A 10,569-nucleotide genomic window follows, 5' to 3' on the forward strand; every position below is an offset into this window, starting at 1 on the left:
TTGTTAGAAGCCGATGCATCGCCTCTAGGTAGCCACTGAAGGATGTGGGCAAAGTTGTCCATCATCGTGTTCCTTTGTCGCTCGATGGCTTCTTCGAGCAAGATTTTGATAAGATCTCCTGCCCCCTCATATTTCTTTTCATCTGACATGGGAGGTCGTCGGGATTTGCGAGGCTGGCCTTGCAAAGGTTCAACCAGTTCAAGCCCTAACTCTTTATATCCTCACCTCATTGGGGACCTGCAAAGAAAAATAGAGAAAAAGCAGACTCGCTCTGATACCACTGATTCGGATTTAAACAGAAATGCAACAAATTACAGAGATAACCATAACCACAGATATGCAGTGGAAATAATGCTTCATTTCATTAATGTAAAATATTGAAATATGCTTATAAACAGAAATGGAAATAAACTAGCTAGGGCGATGGTAGCTTATCTTTGAGAAGAGATGTGGTGGCTACATGCCTTTGAACTGTGTTACAATGAGGCTCGAAGGCCTATTTATTGTTTAAAAACAATGGAAAACCCTTAACATCCCAAATCTAACCCTAGAAGATGAAACGCCAAATTGATGGCCCCGTTTTGGGTAAGTTGGTACATCAACTTCCCAGGGTCGTAACTTTGGCACCCGATCTTCGTTTGATGCATATAATAGCTTGTTAGAAAGACCTATCCAAGCACTACAAATTTAGGAAGAGAAAGATTGGTACACGGACCCATGTTTCTCCAAGATTTCCCAAAAAAATGTTGTTTAGGGCCTCAAAACGGCTTCGGAAGTTGAGGACCCGAAAAACTGCTAAAAATAGTAAATTGTGTTACAATTATGGAAACTAAAAAACTGAAAGAGACAGTTGTGGGGGTCCATGTGGGATAGGTGGGTGGCCACCAACATCCACCTAGATCATGAATGTCCAAGAGATGCCAACCCTACGCAACAATTTAACTATATCCTGCCTGGGTAAAGCCACGATCTTTTGTCAAAAGGAATTGTCATAAATAGATATAAAGGTAAATTATTATGAGTTAATATTTTTTTTGTAAGCTTGGTAATACTTTCACTATCTATATTATCTATTCAAAATCAAGTTTTCCATTTGTTCCAAGTGGCCTCAACCTACCCGAAGGAAACCAGGTGGCCACCTGTCAGCATTAAAAGTTGTCCAAAATTTAAATAAGTCTTTCTCTATCAGCCTAACAACATTATCTATGCTATCTTTACTGCAATTCAATTTTAACAAGTAAAATCTATTCATCATGGAACTTCAACAAAATGTAGCTGGACCTATGTTTTACTCCTCATTCGAAGATATCACTGGGGCTGGTGCTTTGATGCTATATCCCAAAATCTCACTCCTCTTCATATCCTACAGTGTTTGTTGAATTCTCCGTAGCGCTAAGTTATTTCGATAAGTTTGGATCTGGACTACTGTTATCTCCCTGAGTAGCTCTGCTTTGATGGGATATTTCTCATTGGTGTCCTCCTGTGCCTCCGAACCTCTGCTTGCTACATGTTCTCTGTTGAGAGTCATAGCCTGAGCCACCACATTCTTCATGACCCAGTATTGTTGGATGGTTTGTCTGAAGAGTGTGTGATGTCTGTGGAGGTTACCTGGGTCATGCACCATGTCCTCCCATTCTTCCATGGGAATGTCTTAGTTTCTTATGGTGTCATTTAGTTCTCTCTCCCAACCAGCTATTTGGGCTATGACCTCTAGTGGGTTCCCTTCCATGTATGCATCAATGAGGGTTTTCATGTGTTCTCATCCTGTCTTTCTCCCTCTCTTACTCTACTCTTTGTTGGAGCTTCTCACTCCCTATGCAATCTTTTTGCCTGTGTCTCTCTTGCCCTTCCCGGTTGCTTCTTTTCCATCTCTTCCCATGTTGTCTTCGTCACTGTTATTGTTTGCTTCTTTCCTTTTTCTAGCCTTCACTCTATACTGAATGTAGTTTATGGTGAAACCTATCACATAACCATAAAAAGTATCAGTATGTTGTTGTTGTAACACCCAATCAATTTTCCAATTAACTGAGCCTTTTTTGGTATCCTGCTCAAGACTAGACAACCTGAGATTTTTTGAGGTTCCTTTCAACTTTCCCCCCACTGTCTCATGGTTTTGGGTTTTTCTGACTCTCTCTTCTTTTATCCTCGGGTTAGTCTCGCTCTGTCATCCGTCGCGCAAATAGTTCAACATAGGCATCCTCACAGGACCGCCACTAGGGTAGTCTGAATTGCTATTCTGTACATCGTATGGAAACCTTATCATGGAAAGCCTATCCGGTGGCCTAGACAACAGGACCATGGCCCTGTTCTTTGCAACACCATGTAAATTCCTTCTTTTTTCACTTTTCTCTTTCCCCTTTATTCTATATAACTCTCCATTTTTTCTCTCTGTTTTACCCGAGGAACTCCCAACAAGATTCGCAAGGGCCGGGATTTCTCAAGTTTCATCTATTAAGGTTATCATGGTGGAATTCTCTCTACTCCCGGTGCCTGCACCATCCCCTTCGAACCTCAGGCGCCACCTGGCTGGAGCGAGATTCCTCAGCCTATCATCCTTACTAGGTTCGCTCATCTTTTCTCTACTTGCTTCTTTTTCTCTGAGTGCCTTCTTCGGCGCCGGGGTTTTAATTCTATATTCACTCCGTAAGAAATCTATTTTCTTCGCCCCAGCCAGGGTTCCAAGAGTTCTTGGAATCAGCTCTAACAATGTCCCGATCTAACTTGGGCACCTTCAACAGAGTCCTGATCCAATTTGGGCAACTTCCTTGGTCCTATAATGAATGGCATGCCAATTTTTCTGAGGTTTAGGGGCAGTAGAACAATGTACTGACTATCAGAGTTGGCGTCGCTTTTATCCCTAGGCTGCGTCATCATTCGTCTACCACCTTTCTTCGCTCCTACTCTCGTTCTCGCCTTTGGCATGCAACTACCTACTATCTCTCTTCACTTATGCTTTATTCCCCCTCCCATTCTATCTTTGCAATTCTCTACCACCTGTCTTTCGCATTTACTCCTCACTTTGTTCCCTAAGCTGTCACCTTGGGATGATGACCCTCCATACTTTCTCACGCTAGCTCTCATTAACTCTTTCTTGCTTCCAGTTGCTCTTGTCGCGCGTCCTCTTTCATTCTCCTTCCACTTGCTAGTGTCCTCCTGCCCGCATCCCACTGGCCCCCCTGCCATCCTCACTGTCTTCCTTTCCTGGCTCCACCGACCTGCTCTCGGGGTCTGCTCCTTCCCTGCCTTGTCCATTCACCTGCCCTTCCCACTATCCTTTCCCTCCACTTCCCAAACTTATTCCTATCCTTGCACTCGTGTGGACGATGCCTGCCATTTCCTGGTGCCATCTCCGCTGACCCACCTCCTCCACGTTGCTACACCTCGATCGAGGATTATTATGAGTTATTATTATTATAATAATACCTCAATATAATTATGATTATTATTATTATTTTATATTATTGTTATAATAATAATATAATAATAATAATATGAATTATTAATATAATAGTTATTATTATAATAATATAATAATAATTATATTTTTATATTATTATAATAATATAATTATAATATAATATTATTATCATATATTATTATTATTAATTAATATTATGGTGATTAATAATAATAATATTATTATTGTTGTTGTTTTTGTTGTTGTTATAATTTTATATTATTATAATAATATAATGATAATCTAATATTATTATGAGTTATTTTTATTATTAATTAATATTACTAATATTATTACGAGTTTATATTATTATTATAATATTAATATAATAATCATATAATGAATAGTGAGAGATAGTTGCGAATGGCTCCAGAAATCGCAGCTGCTGCAGCACTTGGTCGAAGCACCTCGACACCAAATTTGCAAGTCGTTCTATGGCCGCCGACTTCTCATCTCGCGACCTACCTCGCCATCAGATCCAGAACGCGGCTCGCCTGTCCTCCTTGCGGGCTCCAGTCCCTTGCTTCCTCGCTCCTGCTGGAGGTCAAGCCCATGTCTGGATTGGGTGCCGCATCAAACCTGTTCGCCTCTGAGGATGACCTCGCCTCCACTGTCATTGCACAGGTTGGTGATGCCACCAAGGGCCGGGGCTACCGAGGGATGGTCTCCAGGGCCAAGAAGAGGGTCGGGGTTTTGAAGGAACTCGATATTAATGACAAGAAGGGTTTTGTCCAGGCCGATCTGAAGGCCCGCCATGATGAAAATCAGCACATTACAAAGGATCCATGCATTAGGGCCGCTATTATCATCATCAAGTACAAGATTGACAAAGGTGCCAAGGTATTTCTTACAAGTTACCTTACGAAGCAGGCAAACACCCAGGGGAGGCTGAATCTAGTCAAATTTAGGGAGATTCGTAATCATACCCTAGATCTGGAGCACACTGCAACTACTTTGGCTCCAATATGGTTAAACACCCCTCAATCAGGAATCTATGCAACAGGATGTCCCCTAAATTGGTTAGATCTAAATCAATATTCTCAGATTTGAGGGTTGCCACAGCTCGGAGAAAGGAAGAAACGAGCGGGGGTGCGCGACAAAGGAAGAATGGGGGCAAACTTGATAGACATCAACCCCTTAATACTGAACGACACAATATTGAACAATGCAAGGCTAGACTATCCAATAAACAACCCAGATCTGAAGATGCAAGAACCAGACAGAGCCCTGATATGCCTTGATTCATCAAATCTAGATACCTAGGCAACAGATCGAGCCCTTTCTCAGATGAATCCACACCTTACTGAGGCAGATCTCATACAAATTTTCATCAAAACGCTGGAAGGCAGGCATTTTTGCTAGAGGATTTGGAAGGGGAGCAGGACCCAGGACCTAAGGTATAAAATACAGAACCACCTTGGTATACCAGCTAACAGGCAAAATCTGATCTATGCGGGACACAATTTAAAAGATAACTACACCCTTCAAGATTATAATATAACTACAGACTCGACCATCATCATCAATCTCCATTTGTGGGGTGGATATAATGGAACTAGTTCTAAGAGCACAGGCTCCTTCAAAGATGCAGTCAAAGGTAAGGAAAAAGTGCAAACCAAACTAGCATCAACGCTTGAGCTTCCTGGGCCCTACATTATAGAACAAAAAACTGAGAATCCGACTCTCACCATTGTAATGCCTGAGGTAAAGGACCTATACTCAGACCTCTACTCCAAATCAGTTATATGCATATTTAATGGATTTTGGCCCAAATATGATGTTTTGCACCAATGGATATATGATACATTGTCACAAAATTGTGAAATATACTAATGCCCCAAGGGTTCTTTATAGTCAGATTCAAAACAAAACATGAAAGGGAATACATCCTCAACAAGGGACCATGGTTCTGGGGCAACACAGGGCTCTTCATGACTCCTTGGTTTCCAGATTTCGATGCCAACATAGTGGTGGTATCAAAGATGCCAGTTTGGGTTAGGCTGCACAACCTCCCATTACACTTTTGGCATCATAATGTTTTAATTGCCATAGGGAGCACTCTGGGGATGTTCCTTAAGATTGATGGGGATAGACTTACAAGGGGAATATTTAATTTCGACATAATATGTGTTGAAGTAGACCTTAGCCAAGGATTACCAGAAATCATAACACTAAACTTCGACAACACACAATGAATGCAACGTTTAGATTACGAAAATATAGCTTTCTGATGCCGTGGATGTCTAGAAACATGCCACCTTCACAATGCCTATCCATAAGAAAAACAAATTTCCAAATGGACCAAGAAGCAACAGAGAAAGCCAAAAATATGGCAATATAGAGCCCCTTTGGATGAAGTAGCAGACACAGTAGAGGCAACAAAATATAAAGCAGAAATTGAATATCAAAAAGTCTAGAACAACACACTAAATGAAAAGGAAGCTCCGAGTAACCCTATGCAGCAACAAGCAACTCAACCAACAAGAACGGAAATATCTGGCATCAAGCGAACTCGTGAATCAGAGGGATCAGATTTTGACAAAGACTCTCCCATAAATACAAATGAAAACTAGCTATCCATTGTAAGGGCCACCCCCAATATTGATGGTTGGTGGAAGGTGCAGAAGAAGAAAGGGAGAAAAGAGTAGTATTTTATTTTTTTATACTTTTGGTTTCTGTGAAAATAGAAAAAGACGTTATGCATATGCTTTCAGGATCTACAAAATGTAATTTGTCTTATGAATAAAATTACGACTTTTTCCACGGGAAAAAAAATAATCATATAATAATATATATAAATAATATGGTTGTTATTATTTATATAGTTATTAATAATCATAAATAGTTGGTGTTTATAAACATACCCATAATAATTATTAAAGTGGTTGATATAAGCCTATCCGTGTATATGAATCACATTGGAAAATGTGGTTGTATATATGTTTCATATACATTGTATATCAACCAAATTGGTAAATGTGGTTGTGCTAGCTATAAAATATTTGTAATAATAATGAAAGATAAAGGGTTGATATTTATCTCAAAAATAATATTATTTTTTTCCATTTTTAATTTAATTAAAAATTTAAATTTTAAATTAAAATGAAATAAATATAAAATAGTTTGATAATAAAATGGTTTTTAAGACATGTGGTATTGATAAAACATGATATTAATCTATCTTATAATAATAAAACTTATTCAAACTTAAAAATCTTCATGACAAATGAAGTAAATCATCCTTATTAAAATCTTATACATGATTTTATATATTTATGTTCAAATAATAATTTTTGTAATTAATAATAACAGTAATAATTTAAAATATAATTATATAATTGAGATATATAATTTCTCTCCCTCTTAAAATTTTCAGACATAATATTATAACAAAAACTATAATAATGCTACTTTCGACCATTTATTTTGATATTTGAAAATAATACAAATTTAATTAAAAAATGAAATATAATTATAATTTAAAATAATACAAATTTAATTAAAAAATAAAATATAATTATTATTCATTTTTTTTAAGGTTCATAATATGAAATATATGGTGAAATCTCAATATCTATTATAAAATAATATCTATTATCTTTTACCTACTATTTAATTTATATAAAAATACTAACTAATAAATTATATAATAACTTATCATTTTTATATAATAATTAGTTTTTATTCCTGTGTTCAATGCATTACATTCCATTCCTATAAAACCAAAACGAACTCACCAAAATTTAAAGCTAATCATCGACATGGGTCGAGAATGGTATGGCCATGCCAAATACCTCATAATTAGGAAATATACATAAAAAAAAAAAAAAAAATGATCACCCACATGGTTCGAGAATGGTATGGCCATGCCAAATACCTAATAATTAGGAAATATACCAAAAAAAAAATTGATCACACTCTCCTATTGAGAAGTTATTGTCAACGTCAACCACCGCAAAATACATTACAATTAAAAATGATTTTGATTGCATTGCTTATCTTTGAGAACTTATTGGTAACGTCAAGCACGGCATAATAATTTGAGGAGCATCTGCAATGCTCCATGAGCGCAGTTACCTCATGGCTGGTCTAATAAACTAACCTTTCATACTTTACTTAATTAGCGCGGTTACATCATGGCTGGTCTATTAAACAAACCTTTGATACTTTACTTAATTAATTTAATGCCGTGATCGGTCGACATTCAGTTACCCACACATCTCTGCGGCAGGACCCCCTTCAGGGGATTCAGCGGCAGCAGGAGGACAAGCAGGTGCCATCGCCAGTTCTGTAGCGTGGGTTGCGGCAGAAGAAGCAGGTGAGAATCCGCGCCCTCTAAAGCGGATCGGTTCGCGAGCAGTAATACATCCATTTGTTTATTCGTAATCAGTATTACATGCATTTGTTTCTTCGTATTATACACCATGCTTTCGCTGCCCTGCAGTTTACATTAGCGCATCCATCAATTGATATATATATATGCAGTTGTCTATAACGCGATTTTTTGAAAGTCTTTCCCGCAGGTTTTTTAGGTCAAAATCTGGGAGGAATTTATTGGAATCGCAAGTTTGATAGCTAGTTTCTGCACAATGAAAGCGTTGTAGGGGTTTTCGAGGATGCTGAATCCAAATATACAGTTAAAAAACCATTTTAACTGCAACAAATCAATATTTAACCTCAATTTCTTCCGCCGGATTCCGTCACCAGAATCTCTAAAAAATCGCATTATAAACAACTCATATATATTCTTGGGAAGAAGAAATTTAAAAGAGGAAAGCAGTGGACAAGTTAGGTACCTGCTGCATTAATGCCTCTTTACTTCCAACATTAATGTCCACCGATGCAAATAATACATATTAAAATACAAATATGAGGTGGCTGAAAACAAAAATTCCACGAATATATAAGCGATTCATAACGTTTACACGAGGGGGGAAAAGAAAGAGTACGTGAAAAAGCAGTTGCGGCGTTACCCAGGTAACGAGATTCTGCGGGTTGTATCAGATTCCGTGCGAAGAGAGTACTGATGATCAGTATGGCCTAATTGATCCCAAATTGCCGCCCATTAAATCTATGTACGGATGACAGCTCAGAAAATAAATGATGGGGCAGAACGAACGAGAAACTCAAGGAAACGGCCACTGAGATCTATGAACGCCATTGGGTATCAAGGACGCGTATTTATCAAGAGAAGTGAAGTTTCTTTTATCTATCAATGTTTGACTTTTACTTTACTTTGCACAACATTGGAAGTGATCAACGTTTCATGTGGGAAACCCTAATGCCAACTTCTTTTTAAAAGGGTGCGAAATTTAGAAGAAGCCTGTTTAATTCACGGAAAGTCACATACATTAAACATATACAACATAGTAGCTTCATGAGGCATATAACATAATTGTTTGATGAGACTGAAACTCGGTTGGGAAAGTTATCACTAAACCCTTGTGTCGCACGATGTTGTGTCACGTCTCTACACTGGTGGTACTCTTGCAACCGCACTATAGAAGGTGTGGCACCACTTACCCTTTTCTTTTCACCAATGCTCACGATCGCGGACTACGCCTTACTTCTATACTTAGTTTATTTTTCTCTTTACCAAGTACTTTCATTCATTATAACACAGTAGTTAAATATTCATCAGCATTAACATAAATGCACAACAATATAGTTGGGAGGGGCAACTCCGTGTAATGAGTTTTCCCGTAATAATAATATATATATAAGTTACAATCCTGACGAAAGCCCAGATTTACACTTAGAATATATTTACATTCACCGGCACAACACGTTTAGCCAATTCGTCAGCAAGCCCACATGGCTGCCCGAACGACTCTTGGCCAACTCCTCGTTTACCTCCGCCCATTCACGCGAACGTGTTTTATTCGGCTCGTCTAACTTGTCGGGTGCTCCCATCCAACAGCCAACTCGCCTATTAGCGGGCGCTCTCCACCGAATGCCCAACTCGCCAAGTCTCCACCGGCGAGTCGTTCACCGTGCACACGCTCGTTCAAGACTTCGCACGAACCACCGTTCACCAACTCGTGTTGTTCACCCGAACACCCTGTTGCGCCCTTGAACGACCTCGAACGACCCTCCCCGAATGCCCTCAAACGACTCTGCACGAATGCCCTCGAACGACTCTGCACGAATGCCCTCGAATGACCTCGAACGACCCTACCCAAACGCCTTCAAACTATTTTGCACGAACACCCTCAAACAACCCTACCTGAACGCCCTCGAACGACTTCCTGCACGAACACTGTCAGAAGACTTTCTACACGAATGCCCTCGAACGATGTCCTGAACGATCATTCCCCTGAATGCCCTGTCGCGCACTTGAACGATTTGTTTCGGCTCGGGCGCTTCAGCGCTGCACTTGTCCGCCTGCACCATTGCCCGAATTTCAGACCAACTTGCACTTTCACCTTCGCTCTACCTTGAACGCTTCTAAACTTGTGCGTTCTTTCATGTCTTAGCTCCGTCGCCAAGCCACCAATATATATGGCTCGCCCATCACATGGAACATTGTGTCTCCATGCTCGTCGAACCACCATATCTCCATTTCAACTTTCGTTTCACTTCTTGAACGAGTCGGCTCGCCCGTCGGCCGACCCAACCGTCGTTTCTCCTATCGTTTGGCCTCGCATGCCCATCCGCCCGCTGGGACCACCCACGGCTTATATACTCAAACGACTTCAAAACACTTTGTATTTCTTCCCACCATGTCGCAGCTCCTCAGCTCGTCGGCTCCATGCATGTTGCCGTGTCGCCTGCGGCTCGTGGTCTTCACAGTTTGAATGTCGGCAAGCAATTTTCAAATTTCTTTATCAACTAAATCCAGTCATTTTTAATTGGTTTAAGAAGTGAAAATGTACACTGCCAATTTTGGCATGCCCATTTCTCTTGAGGATTGCAAAAAGGAGGAGGCGGAAGAATTAATTGGATGACCAAAAGTAGTTGGAATTTGGGTAAAAAAAATTCAAAAAATCTTACAGTGGCAATGTTTGAATATTGTTTTTGACAATGGAAATGTATTAAGCACCATCAGATACCCAAAATATTGAAGTTTGACAACTATAACTTAACTTACAAAAATTCTTACCATATTTTGA

The sequence above is a fragment of the Pinus tabuliformis genome, chromosome 7 (genome assembly GCF_031772625.1).
Source record: "Pinus tabuliformis cultivar Carrire ecotype Pingquan chromosome 7, CPIR1, whole genome shotgun sequence".
In the NCBI taxonomy this organism is placed as follows: Eukaryota; Viridiplantae; Streptophyta; class Pinopsida; order Pinales; family Pinaceae; genus Pinus; species Pinus tabuliformis.